The sequence below is a fragment of the Suricata suricatta genome, chromosome 17 (assembly GCF_006229205.1).
Source record: "Suricata suricatta isolate VVHF042 chromosome 17, meerkat_22Aug2017_6uvM2_HiC, whole genome shotgun sequence".
NCBI lineage: Eukaryota > Metazoa > Chordata > Mammalia > Carnivora > Herpestidae > Suricata > Suricata suricatta.
Genome location: NC_043716.1, coordinates 6120094 through 6143401, shown reverse-complemented (window position 1 = coordinate 6143401; position 23308 = coordinate 6120094). Strand labels below are relative to the sequence as shown.

Genomic DNA, 23308 nt, shown 5'->3' with positions numbered 1-23308 from the left:
CTCAGTTGGTTAAGCAGCCGGCTTTGGCTCAGGTCATGATCTTATGGGTGGGTTCATGGGTTTAAGCCCTGCATGGAGCTCTGTGCTGGCAGCTTGGAGCCTGGAGCCTGTTTCAGATTGTGTGTCTCCCTCTCTATGTCCTTGCTCTGCTAGTGCTCTGTCTCTCTTTCTCTCTCTCTCTCAAAAGAAAAAAAAAAAAGCTAGACAGCTAGAGGTGCCTGGGTGGCTCAATGGGTTAAGTGTGTGACTCTTGATTTTGGCTCATGTCTTGATCTCATGGTTAGTGGGCTTGAGCTCCACATCGAGCTCTGAACTGGCAGCATGAAGCCTGCTTGGGTTTCTCTTCCTCTCTCTCTCTTTGCCCCTCTCCCACTTGTGTGCTCTCTCTCTCTCTCTCTCTCTCTCTCTCTCAAACTAAATAAGTAAACAAAAACAAAAAAAGAAAAAGCAAGCAAGCAAGCTATGGGCGCCTGGGTGGCACAGTTGGTTAAGCAGCTGACTTCGGCTCAGATCATGATCTCATTACATGTGAATTTGAGCCCCGCATCAGGCTCTGTGCTGACAGCTTGGAGCCTGCTTCAGATTCTGTCTCTGTCTCTCTGCTCCTCCCTTGCTTGTGCTCTCTTTGTCTCTCTCTCTCTCTCTCTCTAAATATTAAATAAAACATAAAGAAAATTAAAAAAAAAAGAAAGCTGGACAGGCTATATAAATATCAGATAAAACAGACTTGAAGCCACAGAGTATTATCAGAGATAAAGAAGGGACACTTTGGGATGCCTGGGTGGCTCCGTCGACTAAGTGTCCGGCTTCGGCTCAGGTCATGATCTCACAGTTCGTGGGTTCAAGCCCCACGTCGGGCTCTGTGCTGACCGCTAGCTCAGAGCCTGGAGCCTGCTTCAGATTCCGTGTCTCCCTCTCTCTCTGACCCTCCCCTGCTCGCACTGTCTCTCTCTGTCTCTCAAAAATAAAAAACATAAAAAAAAGTAAGAAGGGACACTTTATCATCATAAAGGAGAATTTATCAGATGACCTAACCATTATAAATGGATAGGCATCTAACAAGAGCCTCAAATGAAGCAAAAAATGGACAGAATTAGAGGGATAAATAGACAATTTCAAAATCATAGTAGGGTATTTTAGGATTCCCCCTCAACATTTGATAGAGTAGATTAAAAAAGTCACTGATGACATTGGGATTTGAACTGTCAATCATCTTGACTTAATTGATATTTATAGAGCACTGTGTTCAATAACTTATAATTAAATTTTAATTAATTAACTAATTAATTAATTAATTTTGCACCAGAGTGAGTGAGAGAGAGACAGAGAGAGGGGGAGAGAGAGATTACAAGCAGGCTCTGCACTGTCAGTGTGGAGTCTGATGTGGGGCTGGACTGTGAGATCATGACCTGAGCAGAAACCAACGATTAGTCACTTAACTGACTGAGCCACCCAGGTGCCCCTAATTTTAACATGCTTTTAAGGGTCACATGGTACATTCGCCAAGATAGAGTAGGCCATAAAACAAGTCTCAATAAGCTCTTTAAAAATGATTAAACTCATATAGAGTATGTTTTCTGATCACATTGAAATTTGTTAGAAATCAAAAGCAATATGCTATTTAGGAAAATATTTGGCAGTATATTTCTAAATAATTCATAGGTCAAAGAAGAAATCAGAAGCAAAATTAGAAATATTTTTAACTGAATAATACCTGTACAATATACAATTAACGGGATGCAGGATAACAGTGCTTCGAGGGAAATTTAAGAGTTTTATGTGCTTATGTTAGACAAGAAGAAAGATTTAAGATAAATGACCTCAGATATTACCTAATAAGCTAAAAAGGAAATGCATTCAAGGTAAGTGGAAGGAAGAGAGGAAGTATTAAAGCAGCAAAACTGAAAGCAGACAAGAACACAGAAAATTAACCAAGCCAAAAGTTGATTCTTTGTGAAGACCAACAAAATTGAAAACCCCCTAACTACACTGATCCAAAGAGAGAGAGAGAGAGAGAGAGAGAAAGAATAAATTTTACCAATATCAGGAATAAAAAGATGGGTTAGAACTACAGACCTAAGGATATTAAAAGATTAAAAAGGAAAATAGGAAAATATCTTTAACAATTTTGTGCTGGGGCACCTAGGTGGGTCAGTCAGTTGAGCGTCTGACTTCAGCTCAGTTCATGATCTCACGGTTCGTGAGTTCGAGCCCCACACTGGGCTCTGTGCTGACAGTTCAGAGCCTGCTTGGGATTCTCTCTCTCCCCCTCTATTTCTTCCCCTCCCCTATTTGTCTGTACTCTCTCTCAAAATAAATAAACTGAAAAAATTCTAGAGAAAGAGTTTTTATGTCAATATATTTGACAACTTTTTAAACTTGGAAAAACTTCCTTATCAAGCTACAAGAAGAAACATACATCTGAATAGTGTTGCGTGACTAAATTGCATTAAGAACTTGTCCCCTTAAAGACCCCCAGGCTCAGATGGATTTATTGGTAAATTTGATCAGGACATTAGAATTGCAATGAGTTGTTTTCCAAGTTCTCCATCAAATAACTTCCATCTTCTACATATAACATCAATAGTAAATAAGACTACTCACTGATTTTGTATTTCTATACCATAGATCTCAATCCAACAAATGGAAAAAGTTTAGAAAAATCTCCTGTTGTTAGAATCAGCGATTTCGAGGGCTGTTTGGCTGCTCTAGACAGAAGCTATTTTAACTTAGACTGAGCCGGATGAAGGAAGTAAAAATGGAAATAAGAGAGGAAAAAAATGAAAAAATAAAAAAGAACAAAAAGAACTGGAAGATAGGAGGGAGGAAAGGAATATATATTACTGTCTCTCAAAGGGCTTTGTTAGTCTGGGACCTTCAGATCTGCTGTAGGAAACTCAAGAACTCTGGGCTGTTACCTGTACCTATGTTTGCATGTGTTTATTTTCTCCTGGGAGTGGGTCCATAGCACTTTCCAGGTTCCCAAAGAGGGCCAAGGCATCCAAAACTTAAGCCCCACTAATCCAGACATTTGAAAATCTAGGGTTTTGAGAGCATACATAAGTTAAAACAGGCTGACAAAGAAGTCTGGGAAATGATCAGTTCAATTTTAAACAATCTGAATTTTAGGAGTCCTGGTAATTTTTTTTTTTGGTCCTGGTAAATTTTAAATAATGTGCCTGGTAGGCAATTAAAATATGGGGCTGGAGAAAGGCTCAGAGGTCAAGGCTGAGTTGGGGTTATTGTTTTCAAATAAGCAGCCACAAAAGCCTTTTATCAGAATTCCTAAAAAAGAGGGATATATATCAGAGGAAAGGGAAGATAAAAAGAAAACAGGAATAGGGGTGCCTGGGGGGCTCAGTCAGTTGAGCATCTGACTCTTGGTTTCTGTTCAGGACACGATCTTGTGGTTAGTGGGTTTGAGCCCTGTGTCGGGCTCCACATGCCAGTGCAGAACCTGCTTGGGATTCTCTCTGCCCCTCTCTTGCTCTCTTTCCCAAAAGAAACAAATAAACATAAAAAATTTAGGACTAAAAGTTACATCACAAATTGATAAAGAATAACTTTAAAGGGAGCTAGTAAAGGCCTAATTAGTTTGGGACACCATTAGCTTGGGGTCCAATGCGGAGAAGTCCTGGTACCATTCACATCACTCATTTCCACACGTCTCGCTTTTTGGTCAATCATTTGCAGATTTTCTCATTTACAAGATCAAAGGCATTATTCATTATATTCCTCCAACCTTTCAGTAAGTATCTGGTCGCCTGCTTTGTGAAAGACATTGTTTATTATTGGCACAATGGTGAATGGAACAGGCAGGCACACCTCTCAGAGCCATAACTTCCTAGAGGGTGAAATAAACTCAATTTTTTGAGTTTTTTCTGAATTCCTTTTTTTACTACTTTATTCTGCCTTCTCTAAGCACCATCCTTTGGGAAGAAATTTCTTCCCCCAGGGGGCTCCCTGAAACTCTTATGCTATGTGTGTGTCTCTGCATATTTTTGTGGAGTGGCCTGGGACTTCTATCAGATTTTAGGAGGGTCTCTGGTACCTCCAAAAGTCAAACACCATCAACTCTGATCTAGACGAGATCATCCATACCTTTACCAGTAGACTCTCACAGTGCACCTTACACATATTACTAATTTCCCAAAAAGTCTATTTTCATAGGATTATTTAGTGCAGTATCCTTCAGTGGCTCCTGATTCCGGTGTTTGAGATCTTCTCCACCAGCACTATTCCTCACCCAAACTTTCTCCTCCAGCTCAGTCTGTTTCCACCTGAGCCCAACACCTACCAAATGCATTTACACACCTTGCCTTTGATTTGATTATGATATCCCCACACGTGGAATCTGATGTAGGATTTGGGGCTGGGCTAGGCTTTTCACTTTTTCCAAAGACTTGGCAAACTATATATATATCTGCTATCTACTGCAGAATGTTCCTTGGTCCACTGGTTTGTGCTGTTACCTTTGTCATTTACTCAAGTACTAATAGAAGCTATGATCTATTTCTAGATGTTAAATTCTAATTTAAACAAATTTATACTTCCTATCTCTCTCTCTCTTTTTTAGAAGTAGCAAATGTCTTCTGTTTCAAGATGGCAGAACGGGCACCCACTTGATTCCTATAAATAACAGAAATGACAGCTTTACAAATCTTTATGTGCAGTGGAAAAGACACAGGGGATGCTCAGTAGATTGAAGGTGTAAGTAATCTATGAGAGATAAACAGAGTGCGGGACTGGACTGGAGAAGCACGTGGTAAGACACATGTAAAGGAATTGATGGAAGTCTTGCCAAGGGCCTTCCTTGCCTAGGAACAGGAAGGTGTGGAAGGCTCCCTCTAACAGGGCTGTTAGAAGGGGTACCAAAGGGCAAGGTCAGTCTCCACCATGTCCTGTACCCTTCCCCACACTGGTCCGCCCCACTTTGGACCTGCTTATGGGATGGGACTATCAGTTTCCAGGGAGGAGCAGCAGCAAATAAGGCACCTTGGGAGACAAAGGAGGGGCTCCAGATGGTGGCCACACCCAAGAAGGCCAATAATCCTTTTTGCCTGAAATCGGCTACTGGTCATCCTGTGCCTCTCCCACAGACCCTGATATGAGATCAAAGCACATGTGTCAGCACCTACCCTTCCCCCCAGGCTGAGCTCACTGTGCATCACACAGTCTAACAAGGGTACGATGTGAGGGTATGATCAACAATCGCCCAACCTGGGAGCAAGGTCAGCACCACAAAAGAAAGACTCTAAACATGTAACAAAAGAACATATACTCCGGGTGACCGTGTGAACAAATGCAGACAGGGCTTTCTCAGATATAGGCAAAACAATTTCCATTGATTAAAAATAAAATAGGGGTACCTCGGTAGCTCATTCTGTTAATTATTAGATTCTTGATGTTGACTCAGGTCATGATCTCACAGTTCATGGGATTGAACTCTGTGTCGGGCTCTGTGCTGACACTGTGGAGCTTGCTTGGGATTCTCCCCCATCATCTCTGTGCCCCTCCCCAGTTTGTGTGCTCGCTCTCTTTCACCTTCTCTCAAAATCATAAACTTAGATAATCACCATTGCACACCCATTAGGATGGCCATAATAAACAACACAAAGAGAAAGAGAGAGAAAATAGCAAGTGTTGTAAGACTGGAGAGAAAGCAGAACCCTACGCACTGCTCATAGGAATGTACAGTGGTGTGGCCCCTATGGAAAACAGCATGGTAATTCCTCAGAAAATTAAAAATAGAATTACCATACAATCCAGCAATCCCGCTTCAGAGTATATATCCAAAAGAAGTCAAAACAGCAACTTGAAGAGATAACATGTACACTCATGTTTATAGCAGTGTTATTCACGATTACCAAGAGATGGAAGTGATCCAAGTGTCCATCAACATAAGAACGGACAAACAACATGTATATACCAACGCTAGAGCATTAGTCAGCTTTAAAAAGGAAGGAACTCCTGGCACATGCTACCGCATGGATAAAACTTGAGGGCATTATGCTGAGTGAAACAAGCCAGTCACCCAAGGACAAATACTGTAAGGGGGCACCTAGAGTTGACAAAACCACAAAGACAGAAAATAGAATGGTGATTTCCAGGGGTTGATGGGGGTAGGGGGTAGGGAGAAATTGGAAATTAGTGCTTAATAGGTATGGAGTTTCAGTTTTGCAAGACAGAAAGAGTTCTGGAGACGGGTGGTGGTGATGGTGTTGTAACAAGGTGAATGTTCTAAATGCCACTGAACTGTGCACTTAAAAATGAGATAGTAAATTTTATATTGCATATGTTCTACAATAAAAAAACTAAATCACAAAAATAAACCAAAGATCAAATAAGAATATATATAGTTCATTAAGATAAACTCGAATGGGGGTGCCTGGGTAGCTCAGTTGTTTAAGTGTGTGACTCTTGGTTTTGGTCATGATCTCGAGGTTCATGGGATCAAGCCCTGTGTCGGGCTCCTTGCTGACAGCATGGATGAGGGATTATCTCTCTCTCTCTCTCTCTCTCTCTCTCTCTCTCTCTCTCTCTGTCCCTCCTCTGTTCACACTGTATCTCTCTCAGAATAAATAAACAAAAAATATAGACTCAAATGGGTGATTGAATATTGGAATGAATATGATTGAAGATGAATTCGTAAGTGAGGAGATGAACTCAACAAATTTACTTACTACAAAGGGATAAAAGACTGGAAAGCAAAACCAATATGTGCTCAGTGTAGACACACTGCAAAATAAAAAAAAACTCCCAGGAAAAGAAATATAAATAAATAAATAAATAAATATATATATGTATACATACATACACACACACACACACATACACTTACTCCTGAACTAGAGCTGTTTTCATGTCTAATTCATGTCCTTGGGGTCCTTTTTCTTAAATTTTCTTCCACTAACTGATTTTTATTTGAATGCATCACAGATATTCCCATATCATTTAATGCCCTTCAAAAGATAGTATTTCGGGGCACGTGGGTGGCTCAGTTGGTTAAGCATCCAACTTCAGCTCAGGTTATGATCTTGTGGTTTGTGGGTTCAAGCCCCGCTTTGGGCTCTGTGCTGACAGCTCGGAGCTTGGAGCCTGCTTCGAATTCTGCGTCTCTCCCTCTCTCTGCCCCTCCCACGCTCATGCTCATTTAAAAAAATTTCAAAAAATTTTTTTCAAAATATACTATTCTGGTAACTGTACATTTCACTTTTTGGTTACTCTGTAGGTTATTGCACCAAATGCCTATAGTCTATTGGATGTTTAGCTTGTTTCTAGTATTTTACAACAGTGGACGTTCTTTGTGGTTACTTTTGGGCCACATCCTCACTATTACTTTATCTACTTATTTCATATTTATTATTTATTTTTCCAATATCACTTTAGGATATGCCCCTGGGAAGTGGAATTGTTCGGGTGTGGGGAATCGTCAAATCTGAAGGCTTGTGGTCCATTAAGACAAACAGCTCTCCTGAAAGGATGTTCTGATTTTCTTCTCGCTAGTGAAGTGTGGCCAGTTGCCCACTGCCCGCTGCCCTTGGCTGCTATTATGGCGCTGCAGGCTTCTCTCCACTGACGCAGGAGGCTCGGCGGCAAGGTCAGCGCTCCAAGCAAAAAGACAAGGGCCAGAGGGTAAAGGGCGGGGGGATTCTGGTAGCGGGAACATGTCCCTGGGGTTTCCTCTCCAGGTCTGGCAAAGCTCTGATGCCAGAGATGGGTACTGAACGGCCCCTTCCATTTTTGTGGCGCTTCCTGCTCCATGTGGGGAGTCCTGCGGCTTCAGGCAGGAACCTCGTGCTTGTGAAGCGGGCTTTCCCTGTGGGCTCCCGTCCTCAGCCAGCACCAGCCCCCCTCCTGAACGGCCTCTGTGGGCTTCGCAGAGCGGTCCCTCCCTCCTCCCTCCCTGCTTTCGGGTGGCTGGAGCCTTCTGTGTCCCCAGAACTCTTGGCAAACCTCCACTGATCCACCGTAGCTAAAAATAGTCTAAGCAGAGGGCTGCTTTTTGGCGGAGCCTCCCAGCCCCCTCCCAGTTCTAAGCACCTCCATGTCACAGGTTTCCATGGGGTTCTCCACTGCCTTTGGGTCCATAAGGTTATCTTTGAAGGGTGAGGTAAATTCCTGGCGTCTTTTCCATGTTGCCTCAGTTCTGGCATTTGGGTATCAATCTTTTGCAGCTTCCACCACCCAAGCTTTTTTTTTTTTTTTTTTTTTTGCATTCATTCGGCCCTTGTCAGAACTGGGCGTCATATGTTCGCACTCAGGCTGCTGCTTCGCTCAGAGAACTGGGCTCTCCTTTACTCAGATGATTTCCTCATCTGTCTGGCTATTCTTGTCTCCAATACTGCATTCGTTAAGTGATTCTAGACTTCGATAGACATTCATGTCTGATACAAAGAATCTTGTTACCCTTTTCTTAAATTAAAATTTAAATTTTTTTTAATGTTTATTTTTGAGAGGGCAAAAGAGAGAGCATGAGCGAGGAAGTATCAGACAGACAGACAGACACACACACGTACACACAGACATACAGAATCCGGAGCAGGCTCTAGGCTCTGAGTGGTCAGCACAGAGCTCGATGTGGGGCTCAAGCTCACCTACATGAGATCATGACCTCAGGTGAGGTTAGATGCTTACCTGACAGAGCCACCTGGTGCCCCTCTATTATCTTTTATAAGTATGTTGTGACTCCCCTAGCCTGTTTTTCCCACCAAATGAACTTCAAGACCAGAGTAGCAAGTTCCACTAACACCGCAAGCATCTACTTCCCCACAGGGAGAATATATTCCTTAAACATTCTGTAATCATTAAGCATAAACACCATCCATCCAACAGAAGAACAGCCCTCTCTTTAATGATGGCTAGAGAATACCTAGAAACTTCCGGATCAAGGACAGTGCAGGACCAGGAAGAGTTGGCTATACACGCAGCTGAGACTGAGCACCTGACTCAAGAATGGGAGAATATCTTCATACACCATCAACATGTCGTTTGCCTGTGCCCAGAGAGGAAGGACCAGGTCTCGTGAGGGCTCCAGGAAGAGGCAGGAAATACAGGATGGAAGGACACTATGAGATTCTCTTTACCACAGACAGCCACCTGGGCCACACGCCCAGAGCTGCAGAGCAGACCCTTCTGGGTGCACAGGGAGGCAGCATGACGGAACAAGGGAGCTGGAACAGAAGAGAGACTTGACCTTGACTCCTCCGTGCCGCGTAACCTTAGACATGTCATTGTGTCTACAAGTCCTACCCTTCTCGTCTGGATACGGCAATATTAGTATCAACAGTAAATCATAATAACTGACTGCATGGGATTGTTGAGACAGAGGTAATGGGTTAGCCACTTCCTAAGCTATACAAGGCTGTCCAACACCTTTCTGTGTTGAACTGATAATGGAAGCTTCAGGAGAAAGCCCATCCATATGGTTCTGGCTCCAGGATCCTGAGGAGAAAAGGGAGCTGCCTGCAGTGGGAACAATAACGTGTAACTTGAAGTCATGCTGCCTTAAACACTGGCCACGCCGGGGCTCCAGGTTCTGCCAGGAGGTGTGGAAGGAGGAATGTGTAGGAATCTTACATGAGGAGGGCACCGAAGAGGCAGGCATTCCACCACCCACTGAGCGAGGTGGGAACGGCAGGAGAGAGAAAAAGGAAGAGAACGCAGGAAGCTGGGTCCTTAACTCATCACGGGTCAGTCCTTTCTTCTCCCCATCGCTCTGGCATTGAAGGGATTGAAAAGGGCTGGTGTCTGGAATGGAAGCTTTCATAAACATCGTCTCACTGAAACTGCCACCGGTCCTGCAGGACCAGGAATGATTATCCCTTGTTACAGCCTATGCGGCCCCGAGGGTGCCAAGAACTCTCCCAAGGCCGTCAAGTTCTGAAGTGAGAGCAGCACATGTCACACCCATGACTTTGGACTCACGGGTCCAAATTCCCAACAGAATCAGGTTCAACCTTGTGTTTTAATGTGTTTCCCCATTTGGGGGGGCTCCTTTCAAATGAAGAAGCAGGGGCCACTGTAACATGAGGCACACGCCTCATGCCACCTGTCACCTGGGTATCTCAACACGAGGGACCCTCAGCTCAACAGCACTGCCCGCAGTGTCTCCATAGCAACAGTCACCTGGGCTCCCATTGTCTTCCTGGAGCCAACAGGTAGCTGGGTGACTCTTCTAACCGACACAGGTGATGGGCCCAGCTGAGTCTTCATTAGGACGAGGCTCCTGAATGGTCCCATGCTCTGACGGCATCGCACAGAGGTGTTGCCATGGTTTCGGTGAGAAGTATTACTTTTCTGAGGGTTGCAAAACGCGGCATCTCTTCCAACCCCAGTGCTCATTCATTCCTGACAGAGTGGAAAATGTGTCTCCTTGGCCGAAATGTTCCTCTTGAGTCCAGCCCAAAGATGACATTTTTAGGAAAGTTTGAGAAGAATCCTGTGGCTGTTACTGAGTCACGATAGAGTAGAAATGGATCTCTTCTATTTAAAGAGTTTTGTGCTACTGTTTGAAAATGTCATATTGCTAGGGAACGGTAGAAATAGAAAACTTTCCGTTTGCCACCAACCAAGAGAGATCAGATCATTCCTGAATGAGAAACAATGGAGTTTAGGAGAAGCTCTGGTACCTGTCTGACTGAAGTACTAGCTGATGGGAGTTTAATTAAAGAATATTAGTCTAAATCAGCGTGGTATGCTAGAAAGGGATCGTTCATCTGAAATACAGCGCATGCAATTCTAGATCCCATTCTGCTTAGTTATTACTTTAGACAGGTCCCAGAATCTCTCGGACCTCAGTGTTAATATAAATCGAAAGAGGAGATTAGATTAGATAAGATTAGACTAGATCCAAATTTCTCCAATTTACCTATTACTAAGAGTCACCTACGGACTTAAAAAAAACCCAACCAGTTGTTTGGTCCCTTTCCTGAAGATTCTAGTTCAGCAGGTCTGGGATCTACTGGAAATATATTTTAACAAATCTTCCAGAGATTCTGAGGAAAAAGTGGGTGTGAGAAAGAGAAACAAGCAAGTGTAATGTGCAAAAATTGGGCCTTGTTTTAACACCATTTTGTACTTTGCTTTTCCACTGGCAACATATGGTTTGGTTTCTTTTTGTGGGTATGTAGATAAATTCTTGTGTTTAATGGCCACATCGTATTTCATCATATTTACACTTATTGTTTTAATTTCATATTTACACTTATTGTTTTAATTTCTCCAGAAATTATATATTAATTTGGATTCCCACTAGCACTACAGGAGGGTCCCCATTTCACCACACCCTTGTTGAAGAAAATTCCAACTGAAAGTAAGCACTCTGCCAAGAGAGTCTTTCAGAACACGGCGGGGACACGGAGCAAGGAGGCTTGCGCACACCTCCTGTTTCAGCCTCTGGAACACCACGGGCTTTTGACTTTTGTCAATTGCAACTTGTCAATTGCACGTCCACCACCTCCTCCAACAGGACTTTGGACGGGAACTGAGATCGTGCACCGAATAGCCAATCCTGCAGCAGAATGTCAGTTTAACTCTGTCAGCACCAGTCAGAATGCCTTCAAAACAAGTTATGTAACGTTATGGTTTCTGCCTTTAGAAGTCTACTCCCGGCTCACAATGTGGGGCACACTTTCGGGTTTGGCTCCCTCTCTGTGTCTTCAGGATTACAATTCTCCTAAGACCCCAAATACGCACTTTTGGTCCAGGCTTCTTCTTCTTGGTCAACACCCTCGTTAACAATGGAAGATGATACTATTAAAGAAGAAAAAAATCTTGGCTAATTTGATAACTAATAATAGCTCATTCTGTTTCTTAATTAGTCCAACACGTTTCCATAGACTTGTTGACTCTTAGCATCTTTTTTAAATGTGAATAGCCTGATAACATTCTTTGCAAATTTTTTCACTTTTTCCTTACAGAGCTATTTATATTTAAAGCACGTTAAATATAGTCATCTATGTTGTAAATTTCCCCTGGCTTTAGTTTGCCGTTCAATTTTGTTTGCAATGGTTTTGGCATTTAATATTTCTACTTGCAATCCTTTTACAAACTCTTAGGAATTCTATCTTTGGTGTATACCTAGAAAGATCTCTGTATCCAGGTAATAGATTTGCTTAAATGTTCTTATTTTATGGCTTTGGTTTTTGCATTTGACTTTGCAGTACCCCACACTTTGGTATACAGTATTAGAAAAGGCAGTAACTGAGACGCCTGGGCGGCTCAGTTGGTTGAGCATCCACCTTCAGCTCAGGTGATGATCTCACCATTCGTGGGTTCGAGACCCAAGGCAGGCTCTGTGCTGACAGCTCAGAGCCTGGAGTCTGTTTCAGATTCTGTGTCTTCCTCTCTCTCTCCTCCCCCCAAAAAATAAACATTAAAAATATTTTTAAAGAAAAGGCTCTAATTACTTCTCAGACTGTTAATGAATTATTCTGATATAATTTCTTTATCAAATGGAATTTAGGTACTGTATTTGCCATATAACACATACTTGCATAACACTGAATCTGTTTCTGCTTTTTCTTTATATTCTGACCTCAGATTTTCTTTTGTTTGGTGGCACGCTGGGTTTCTCGGACGTAAATATCTACTTTATAGGGTGTAGGAGCCAAGCTGGGGAGACTTTGAATCCTCCAGTTACATAATCCTGAATTCCTCAAACCAAGCCTTCAGAACAGGCACCAATAGCAGGGTTTGAAAGGACCAAAAAGTAGAAAGTAGCTTCTACCCACATTAGCAACAGAAGCAAAATATCAAATTATTCATGCAAATGATTACATGTAACAGGTAGAGGCAGTTTAATCCAATGAAATTGGGGTGAGTCGGTTCTGAATATACTGAGGGTTTTAGGGACCAGGGTAGCAGACAGAAGAAGACAAAGCAAGAGTGGAAGAAACGTAGAAAGAGGAAGTAAAAAAGGAATGAGAGTAGGAAAACAGGCTTAGTTTTTTTTATGGTGAGAAGAATATTTGTGCGTGTGTATATATTACTATCTATTCTAGCGAAGATTATTAATTCATGTGTATTTAATAGAAGATGAGAAATGTGTTAAATCATGGCACACCAGGTTCTGCTGCGAGAGGGAAGTAAGAGGCCAAATATCCTGGCAAAGACTCAGGATTTACAAAAGGCTATGTATGCTTTGAGCCATTTCATGAGCTATCTGTCTCCCTAGGCTCAATATGGAGGTGATTTGGAGGAAGGAAGGAGGAGAGGAAGGAAGGAGGGAGGGAAGGAGGGAGGGGATGAAGGGAGGAGAGATAGAAGGAAGGATGGGGAAAAGAGAGAGGGAAAGAGGGAAGAAAGGAAAAGAAGGAGGGAGGGAAGAAGGAAAGGAAGGAAGGAATGAACAGGAAGGAAAGAAAAAGAAAAGCAACAAAATGAAACTTATTTTCATACAAAAGATCTGCTATAAGAATTTCTGAATGAGTCTATTTGCTCAACTGTTTCCATCACTTGGAGCAGAAAACTGGGGGACGGATGCAGCTATGTACCCTCCTCTACTACGAAGGGTCACTACTCATCCACATGCTCATTTAGGCTTCACTGGCAAAGCTGCCTGGTCCAATGGAAACTGGAAATCTCTCCCGCTCTTCACTCAAGGTGAAAAATGGCTGCTTTTGCTTCCATTGGGTGTAGGGGACATCCCAGTGCTTCCAGCAACATTACTGTCCCCAGACAACAGCCCTAGGTATCTTGGTGCTTCTCAACTCTCTGGCGATTGTTATATCTTGTTTAGGATCCTCCATCTAGAATATTCCATGGACCCAAGAAACAGTGGCATCCAATGAATCACAAAGAAGATGCAGGGACCTGTGTGTTAACCTTCTGTTTGGTCCTTCTCTTTGGTGATAAATCACATTGCTAAGAGCGTCATCCTTCCCCATTACTGCTCCCATGTTGCCATGGTTACGCTGTCTTCCTAAGACCTATTATTTGTATTTGACTGATCTTCTGTCCCACAGCCCACTGATGGTTGGTCTGCTCCTACCAAACCCTCCATTTCTTCTTAACAAATTCCCCTTGGCCTCCATACCCTCTGCGACCCTCTAAGCACCATCATATTTTGTAAAGGAACCACAGAACATGTGGCCTAAGATTCCTTTTTTGAGTCATAAATTAATTTGTATTCAAATTTTATCAAAGTCCTAAAATAACTTATGTTTATATTTAGCAGGACTAGTGTTCTGGAGAGGAGAAAATAATTACAAAACTATCCCCAAAACGGTGCACAGGAGTGAGTGATGCGTGCTCGCTGTTGCCACCATAGAATTCATCATCCACGGAATCGTCGAGCTCTCTCTGCCAAGGTGCCACCTCCCTGCCAGCAATGACTCCACCCTGATGCGGGACAGTGACACTAACTCCCCAGATTTTGTGGAGCGAACCTAAAAGTCTTCTTCCAACACGACTTCAAAGTTAATACCACAAGGAACTCTTCTTTCTGGGTTCTAGCCTCCTTATCCATGAAGGGAACGACAGACTAAATCGGATTAGGTGTTTTCAAGCTTTAAGAAAACAAAAGAAGGGGTGCCTGGGTGGCTCAATCGGTTGAGCATCTGGCTTCGGCTTGGGCCATGATCTCATGGTTGTGGGTTCGAGCCCCGTGTCGGGCTCTGTGCTGACAGCTCAGAGCCTGGAGCCTGCTTCAGATTCTGTGTCTCCCTCTCTCTCTGACCCTCCCCTGCTCACGCTGTCTCTATCAAAAATAAATAAAACATTAAAAATATTAAAACAAAACAAAACACCAGAACCATTTTTTAAACTGAAATCTTACATGAAGGGAAAAAAATAGCACGGAGGCAGACGATGAAAAGAGAGTCTCTCATAAAATGTCAGCGCTTTGTGGAGCAGAGTTTGAAAAATCATTGGGTTGGATCATCCCTAAATCCCTTCCAAATAAATAGGTTATTTTTATAATTTCCATCTTAAAAAAAGGCTCAAATCTTTTAAGAGATATTGCTTAGGATGGAGCGATTCTACGCAGGAGGAAGGAGTGAGGGGGGGATTATGGGGCCATTGCTCCGAGAGAACCCTGCTCCCCCAAGCCACCTGGGTCCTTTGAACCTGCAGGACAGAGATGGCTGGAGAGCCCGGGAGCTCCCGATCCCGGCGAGGACCAAGCCCGGATCCCTTAGTACCAGCAGCAGACGGAAGCCTCCTTTCACATGGGCAGATGGTGGTGGGCTCTCACGGCTCTGCAGCACCTTCTGACAGTGGACTCTTGGCTACGAATCGGACCTCCTGTGCCCTGCCTAGCAACCCCACCCTTCGGTAACAGGAGCGATTCTACCAGACCCACGACGCTCCTCTATACTTCTCCATGTTCCGCCCCATGTCTAAACGTAAATCCTCTAATTTGTGTATTGGATGACAGATACCAAAGTCCAGAATTTTACAGAAAACCAAAATGAACTGTATTTTAAAAATAACCTGCATCTGTATTCAATGTCTGCTCTGCATACAGGCCAAGCACCCAAAGGTTGTGACTAGGAGGTCACTCCAAGTTCTGGCTGCTGCAATGAATCAGCGGGATGTCCCTTGCACGTCACACAAGAGTTCAGGGGACCAGGCCCTATTCCTCGCACTAAGTAACTATGTGACCTTGGTCAAGACACTTCACCTCCAAGCTTAAGTTTCTTCCTTCATAGAGCAAGAAAGATGAGCTGATGATCACAGAGGCTCCTTGGGGTGCTAACATTTCATGACACTTGGCTCCATTTTTGACGAGGGTCTTTGTACGTCTCCAAGTTCAGACCTCGGAGCTTTTTCTTAACCTCTAGAGTTATTTCTTTCTTATAATAGTTCTTAGCAGGCCGCCTGGGCAGCTCAGTCAATTAAGCGTCCAGCTTCAGCTCCGGTCATGATCTCACGGTTCGTGGGTTCGAGCCCCGCATCGGGCTCTGTGCTGACAGCTAGCTCAGAGCCTGGAACCTGCTTCAGATTGTGTCTCCCTCTCTCTCTGACTCTCTCCTGCTCTCTCTCTCAAAAATAAATAAAACATTAAAAAAAAACAGTTTTTAGCATTATGTTCAAAGTGCAGGGAAGGACAGTAAGACAGTATAGTTCTGTGAAGTCAGAAATGTGGGGTCCTAGAGCGTCCCTGGAGAGGGAAATGTGAACTAGAAGAGTTAACAGAAAATTTCAGGATCACCAGGCTAGTCTGGGGATTACACATTCATCCATCTATCTGCCTGCTTAGCCGCTCAGAAAGTGTTTCGGGGTTCCTTGCTATCTGCTGAAGTGTCGGCAGACAAGGATACAGAGTAACTTAATATTATGTACAATGTAATTAGTAACAGTTCCTTGCTATCTGCAGAAGCGTCGGCAGACAAGGATGCTACAAAGTATTTAAAGGCATGAATAATCTAGTTGGGAAAGAGAAGGCACACACATACACTTGAGTTAGATAAATAAAGTGCTGGGCAACAGGTGATTCAAGAATAAATATTCACAGAAGGCTACCCAGGGGGGTAACTGGACCTTTACATTTCCAAGGGAGAATCATGTGGCTACAATGGTTGATACAGGGCATTCCTGGCCAAGGAAAGGAGACGCATACAAACTTGAATGTAGGATAAACATGGCATGTCTGACCAAGGCCAGCTTCAGGACCACATGACCCACGCTGCCGGAGTCTGTGCTCATTAGGGCCCTGTGCTCTAATTTAACACAGTGCTGTCACCATCTGACATTTCCATCGTTTTTGAGCAAAGGGGGCCAAGCTGCCATTTTGCATGGAGCACCACCATTTTTCTAGTGTCCCCGGAATGCTGGCTTGCTCAAGGAAAGAGATCCTATCGTGGACTGGTAAGAGATGAAACCAACAAAGAAGGTGGGGATTCATGCACAGAGGGCCTTAAATGCTGTGAAGTATTTGAACTTCATCCTGTACAGAGAGGCAGAATGGGCATGCTGTGAACAGCAGAGTAATATGGTAACATCACAATTTCAGGATGACTGATTTCATGCTAACACGGATGGGGAGACAGGACTGGTCTGAAGACTGTGATCCACGGGTAAGGCCAGAAAATCCACTTCCATGTGGCGGGAATGGAGAACAGAGGGGAGATGTGAGAAACAACTGGAAAAGGAGAATTACTCCATCCTGATGATAAATTAAGAAAGATGGAGAGAGCGAGAGAGAAAGGGAGGGGTCGGAGTATTAAAGTGTTGTTACTATGATTACTGGTAGCCAACGTGGTAGGGTAACGCTTTCCTCCGGGAAGTGGGCAGTCCGGTAAGTGCACTAACACCATTTGTGCATGCATTTCATTCATTATTTACTGATCACCTAATATGTTGTCTAGGCGTGGTTTTAGACACTAAAGATCCAGTTGTAAATAAAGCTGTCATGAGCTCGGCCTATATAAATTTTGCAGCCTAGGGAAAGAGAAAGAGAAAAACAGAAAGAGGTTAAGCAAATTATTACAATCATGAGGTTTCCGGGAAACGGAAACTATGTTACCTGGGAACCAGAGAAGGCTTTTCCTGTTCTTCCTCCTGGGAAACTTAAACAAATAAAGTTGTTACGCCTGTATCCCTTAATTTGCCATGTGTGCGTGTAGGGTTCATTTTCACTTCCTAAAGTCTATCCATGCCCTCATGAGAAAGGGAGAAACTGACACTGAAGTTACTGGCTGGTGGAGGAATAAAAGAAAAAACCAGAAGCCAGTGATGCCTTCCCTTTTATTATCTTCCGAACTGTGTGCCACTCGGTTCTTACAAAGAAATGCCTTTCTAACTATCTGCTAAGGAAGTGGTTTTTACGTAGCTAGGCTGCCCACTGGGCCGCCTCGCTCCCAGATCGCAACTTGTGTCCCAAGGATGGGCATCGACCCAGGCACACGGGGCTCTTCCTCTGGAATTTTGGAAATCGGACCGAGAGCAAGCAAACTCAGGAGCGTTGGGGGTGGACCGCTGTCAAGCACGTGAGCTAGGAGAATGGCTGCGGGAGAAAGACTGGCGTGAGGGCAGGAGCCGGGAGAGGGGCTGAAGGCACGCCAGTCCCCAGGTCCTGCTGAGGTCTCTCAGGTCGCAAGCACATCCTTGTGGCTGAGGTCCATGAGACACCCAGGCACCATTCTCCTAAGTGCGTCTTTTTGCTCCAGCTCGTTCAAGATTTCCATTTGGTTCTCTGTTGTTTGCAGGCAAAGAGGCCGCCTGTTGAGGAGCGCTGAGGCAGGGGGGTGGCAGTGGTGGCAGAGAGCCGCCAGCACAGCAAGGAAAACGTTGAGATCTGGTTTTTGATCATGTTTTACCAGCCAGATTTCCCAGGTGCGGGGACCGAGGGCTTGTAAGGCGGCCAAAATGTCACTGGAGCATGACCTTGACCCGTTCCTGGCCAGGAACCTGGGCGACGCAGGTTATGTAAAGCATCTTGGGTGGCTGTTTACGTTGTGTCCCCTCCGTACAATGCCACGTGAAGACCACAAGCTCTGGACACAACACAGCCACAGCCAGCTGAAGGGTCGTCCCTCAGGAAGGGGCAGTACGTAGGATATGTCCATAACTTAGTCCTTGAACTTCTTTTGTTGAGTCCTAACCCAAGATCAGCTAGATTGACCTTCACGTACAATCCATGACTTTGCCATTTTTGCCTTCATGGCCTTTGTCGGGCAAAGGACATGGGGGAGCTGGGGGCCAAGACTCCCCCTGGAGGTTCCAGGTCCCCTCTAGAGCTGGAAGCCAATATGGTGGGATACCCAAGAGCTAGAACCTTCCTCTCCTCTTCTTGCCCAGTGGGTGGCCCACCCACAAGATTCTTTCTTCCACCTGGCATTGCCAAACTCTGGGACAAAGCAACCCTTTACATAAGCTGTCTGAGCCACTTGTGGGCCTGACCCGTTCTTGAGAACATGGCCTCCTATGCCAGGTTGCCTACACCACTCCTGCCCATCCTGGCCGTGTTTCCCAAATGAGGCAGAGAGCCAGGAATGAACTTCAGTGTGTCGTTCTGATGCTTGAGTGCACCCGGCCCCTTGCCTTCCGACTCCAAGTACCAATGATAGCTGTTCCTTGGCCAAATGTTGATGCATGGCCACGTGGTCCCAGTGACCAAGAATGATAAAGGCCCAAGTGTCTACCCATTTATTTCTGGAAACATCCAGAGAAGAGGAGGTAAAGATGATGACCAGATTACTGATGTAGCACTTTACGGTCTGGGAGCAGAAGATGAACCTGGGGGGAGGGAGTTGGTGGAGGCGGGGGGGGGGGTAGTGGACTAGCCTCAGTGGCCCCAGGCATGCTCTGTTCTTTCTTAATCCTAAGGGAGATTCTGACTCCAGTTCCTTTAAGGAGATCAACAGACATTGATTCAGACCAGCTTCTAGCACAGGCTTCTGGAAGGTAAACCCAGGAGAATATTCAAATCCAAAGAGTCCAACTCAGCATTGCCATCTAGTCATTTCAACGATCGAGCCTCCTGGCTTCCTCTAAAGCTGCTTTAGAAAGATGTGCATTCACGCAAACCCTGGGAAGCCAGGTTCCCCCTAAGCACCGCACGCAATTTGTCAAAACATCTGAAGAAGACGAATTCATGCCTCAAAAGGCCATCCTCTCTCCCTCACAAAGCTGCCAGGTTTGTGAGCTGAAGGTTTTTCTGTTACAAGAGCACAAGACACCAGAGGGACCAGCAGAGATGGCAGGGGGGTTACGCTGTCACTTGGGGCACTAAGGGGACAGAATGATGATTTGCACGCTCTCTCGGGGGATGTCTGAGAAGGTCAGATGGCTCAGGCCAGCTCTGGCCTGTCTGGGGCTTATGGGAAGCCGCTGAATACATGGGTTCTGACGTCGGGGGGTGCAGGAGTTCATGTCTCACCTTTTCCGTTGATTAGTCATGGAATCTTAAGAAATTTCCTCCAAGGTGCTTTCATTTCTGTGTGCAATTGGGGGTGGGGAGGCAGGGTGACAGTGCCTCCCTATGGGAGCGTTAGGACTAAGTGGGCGCATACGACACACTCAGAGCGGTGCCCGGCAAGCAGTGGGCACCAGATAATTTTGGGGTGCCCTGGCCTGTGTCGAATGACAGGTCAGCACCAGGTCACACCGTCCCCAGAGCCGCCCAGCTGCAGGGAACCCCCCCCCATCACCAACAGGTCCCCGAGGCCCAGAGCAGAAACTCAGCAACTGACATAAACAACTTCAAACAATAATTTCAGAAGACAAATTGTTCCATTTGGGCATCCAGATTCCTCTGGGAGGCTTTCCCCTCCTGTTTATGTACTCCATGGCGTGGAGCCACGAGAGGATTAAGCGGACAGCTTGGGCAGCCCCGGGGACAGCAGGAATGGCCTTCCAGAGAGAGAGCTTGCCATCTGACCTGCTTTCCTTGAAAGCCATTGTCTGGGGCAGGGGGGTGGGGGTCCCTGAGGAAAGGGCCTCCTGATTGACACCTCCTGGTGAGCCAGAGTTGGATGCTTAACTGACAGAGCCACCCAGGTGCTGCTCTTTGAACGCACCATAGTTAATGTGTATGCGATATCCCGTCTTCACTGATTTCAAACATTCTCCTGGGGTTGAACATTTCGGGTTTTTCCCTTTAATTTTTCTGCCGCTGATACAACACCACAAAGCGTGAATCTTTGACCTTCACGTGATACGTATAATATTCACATACATATACAATAGACAGTCTAATGCTATGGATCACACACTCATACTGCTACATACGGAAGAGTGATACATGCTGAGTGACACGGGCTCAGTCAGCTAAGCCTCTGACTTCGGCTCGGGTCATGATCTCATGGTCTGTGGGTTCGAGCCTCGCATCAGGCTCTGTGCTGACAGCTTGCAGCCTGAAGCCTGCTTCGGATTCTGTGTTTCCCCCTCTCTCTGCCCCTTCCCTGCTATGCTCTATCTCTCTCTGTCTCTCAATAATAAATAATGTTTAAAAAAAAGGGATATGGAAGTGAGTATATATATATATATATATATATATATGAGTATATGTGAGTATATGCATGTTATATATACATATATATATCATACATCTTCCGTTAATATACTTACACGGGTACCTTTCAAGTTTGGAAGAAAGCAAATGTAAGTATATTAATTTTTTAAATGTTAGAAAATAATCTTAGCCCTGCTGTTAGACATAAGATTTTAAAGCAACCAGACATAACATTTAGAATATTTTCTGTGTCTGGCACATTCCAGAGTGTCAGGTTCTAATCTATGTGTTCAGACCAGAACCTTCTGCAGGCACTGGCTCTCCACGGAGCCCGAGGCTCCTCTGCAGCCCTAGGCTTCATCCTGTTCTCGTCTCTCAGCCGAGACTGGGTTCAAACGCTGAATTTTCTCCTCTAACCCACAGCTCTTTTGATCTGAAGCCAGTTCAGGCGGCTACGATGTGGGTAGAAAGCTTCAAGCAGGGGGGGGGGGGTCACTCTGTTGTGAGCCACTGGGTTCAATGCCCAACACCTGCTGATCTTAGCATCGTTTCTGCCTCCCCCAAGGACACGTTCCTCAGTGGGGTCATGTGATGAACTTGGTTCTGGGGGCCCAGAGACTAACATTCTGGTTAAAATTTTTTTTTAATGTTTTATTTATTTTTGAGAGAGAAAGAGAGAGAAAGACAGAGACAGAGACAGAGACAGAGTGAGTGGGGGATGGGCAGAAAGAGAGAGAGACACAGAATCTGAAGACAGGCTCCAGGCTCTGAGCTAGCTGTCAGCACAGAGCCCGATGTGGGGCTTGAACCCACAAACTGTGAGATCATGACCTGAGCTGCAGCCAGACGCTCAACCAACTGAGCCACCCAGGCGCCCCTAATGTTCTGGTTTTAAATCTACTGGGTCACCTTAGACAAATTTCTTCTTTTTAAGTTTACTTATTTATTTATTTATTCATTCATTTTGAGAGAGACAGAGACAGCATGAGAAGGAGAGGGGCAGAGACAGAATCCCAAGAAGGCTCTGCACTGCCAGTTCAGAGCCCAGCGTGGGGCTCGAACTCATGAACAGCGAGGTCATGACCTAAGTCAAAACCAAGAGCCAGATGCTTAACCACCTGAGCCACCTGGGGCAAAGGGGGGGCCTAGACAAATTTCTTAATGTCTTAACATCTCCTTATCCATACAAGCATCTTTGTGAGCTCATAGAATTGGAATGAAAATAAAGGCATGTGGTCTGATAGGATTTATTTTCGGTGGGCAGAACTGAATGCACCATACAATACTGTATGTGCATACAAGACACACTCCATACACCCAGTGTAATAAAGCAGACCATTCTATTACCTAGTCGATCCCCAAACTTTGTTCCCTCTACAGAGAGCGTTTCCCCTTGCTTTTATTTTTAGATGGAACAGTATTTTCAATTTTAATAGTATAGGATTTTGGTTCAGCAGTGCCTGAACTACAGTCATGAGCCTGTGCTAATCCTGAGAGCCAGCGGGAACCTTGCAGGGTCCCAGAGGAGGCCTGGGGATCTCTTCTACCTAAAGACCCAAGCTCGACAACCATCATCCCTCTCTGGAGAGTGGAAAAAACCAAGAAAGCCTTTCCTGAGAATTTTCTGGAAAGGAGAGAATAAGTGATAATAGGTACACTGTGTAAATTCTATAACCATAGTTATCATCATTACTTTCTTTTTAGTTTATCTATTTATCTTGAGAGAGAGAGAGCTCACAGGAGGGGCAGGGAGAGAGCAAGAGAGAGAATTCCAAGCAGGCTCTGCACTGACAGCACAGGGCCCAATGTGGGGCTTGATCTCATGACCTGTGAGATCATGACCTGAGCCGAAAGCAAGAGTCAGAGGCTTAACCGACTGAGCTACCCAGGTGCTCCTGTGGGTGGGATCCACAGAGCAGCTCTCTCTCACCTTCCCTGTGCCATGCCTTCAACACACCTCACTCACTTGCAAGCTGATTATTACCAGACTCTCTCCTGAGTATTAAGGAAGGCCTAGGAGATGCTGAATCGATAATCAAAATAAAGAATACGGGAATATAAAAATACAATAAAAATTAAACATAACTCATAACCTCACCATCCAGAAATAGTTACCTTGGGGATGGATCTTTCTAGGCTTTTCTCTATGCCTATGCTTTAATGCCTTTTGGTATGTTTGTGGTATGTTTGGATTCCTTACTTACGGAGCTTAAAATATTTCAATTAAGAAAAAACTTTTTAATGTTTATTTATTTTTGAGAGAGAGAGAGAGTGTGAGTGAACAGGAGAGGGAGGCACAGGATCCGAAGCAGGCTCCAGGCTCTGAGCTGTCAGCACAGAGCCTGACACGGGGCTCGAACCCACAAACTATAAGATCATGACCTGAGCCGAAGTTGGAGGCTCAACTGA

The 23308-nt window shown here is 44.7% G+C and overlaps 1 protein-coding gene and 1 long non-coding RNA gene across 2 annotated transcripts in view; one reads left to right on the top strand and one right to left on the bottom strand.

Annotated features, from left to right (window-relative positions):
• MYOCD (myocardin) overlaps positions 1–23308 on the bottom strand; it is a 198061-nt gene that overhangs the window by 65232 nt on the left and 109521 nt on the right. The window lies entirely within an intron of this gene.
• Positions 10195–11788, top strand: LOC115282300. The gene is made up of 2 exons (XR_003904581.1): positions 10195–10281; positions 11228–11788. It is a non-coding gene; the product is annotated as an uncharacterized LOC115282300 (long non-coding RNA).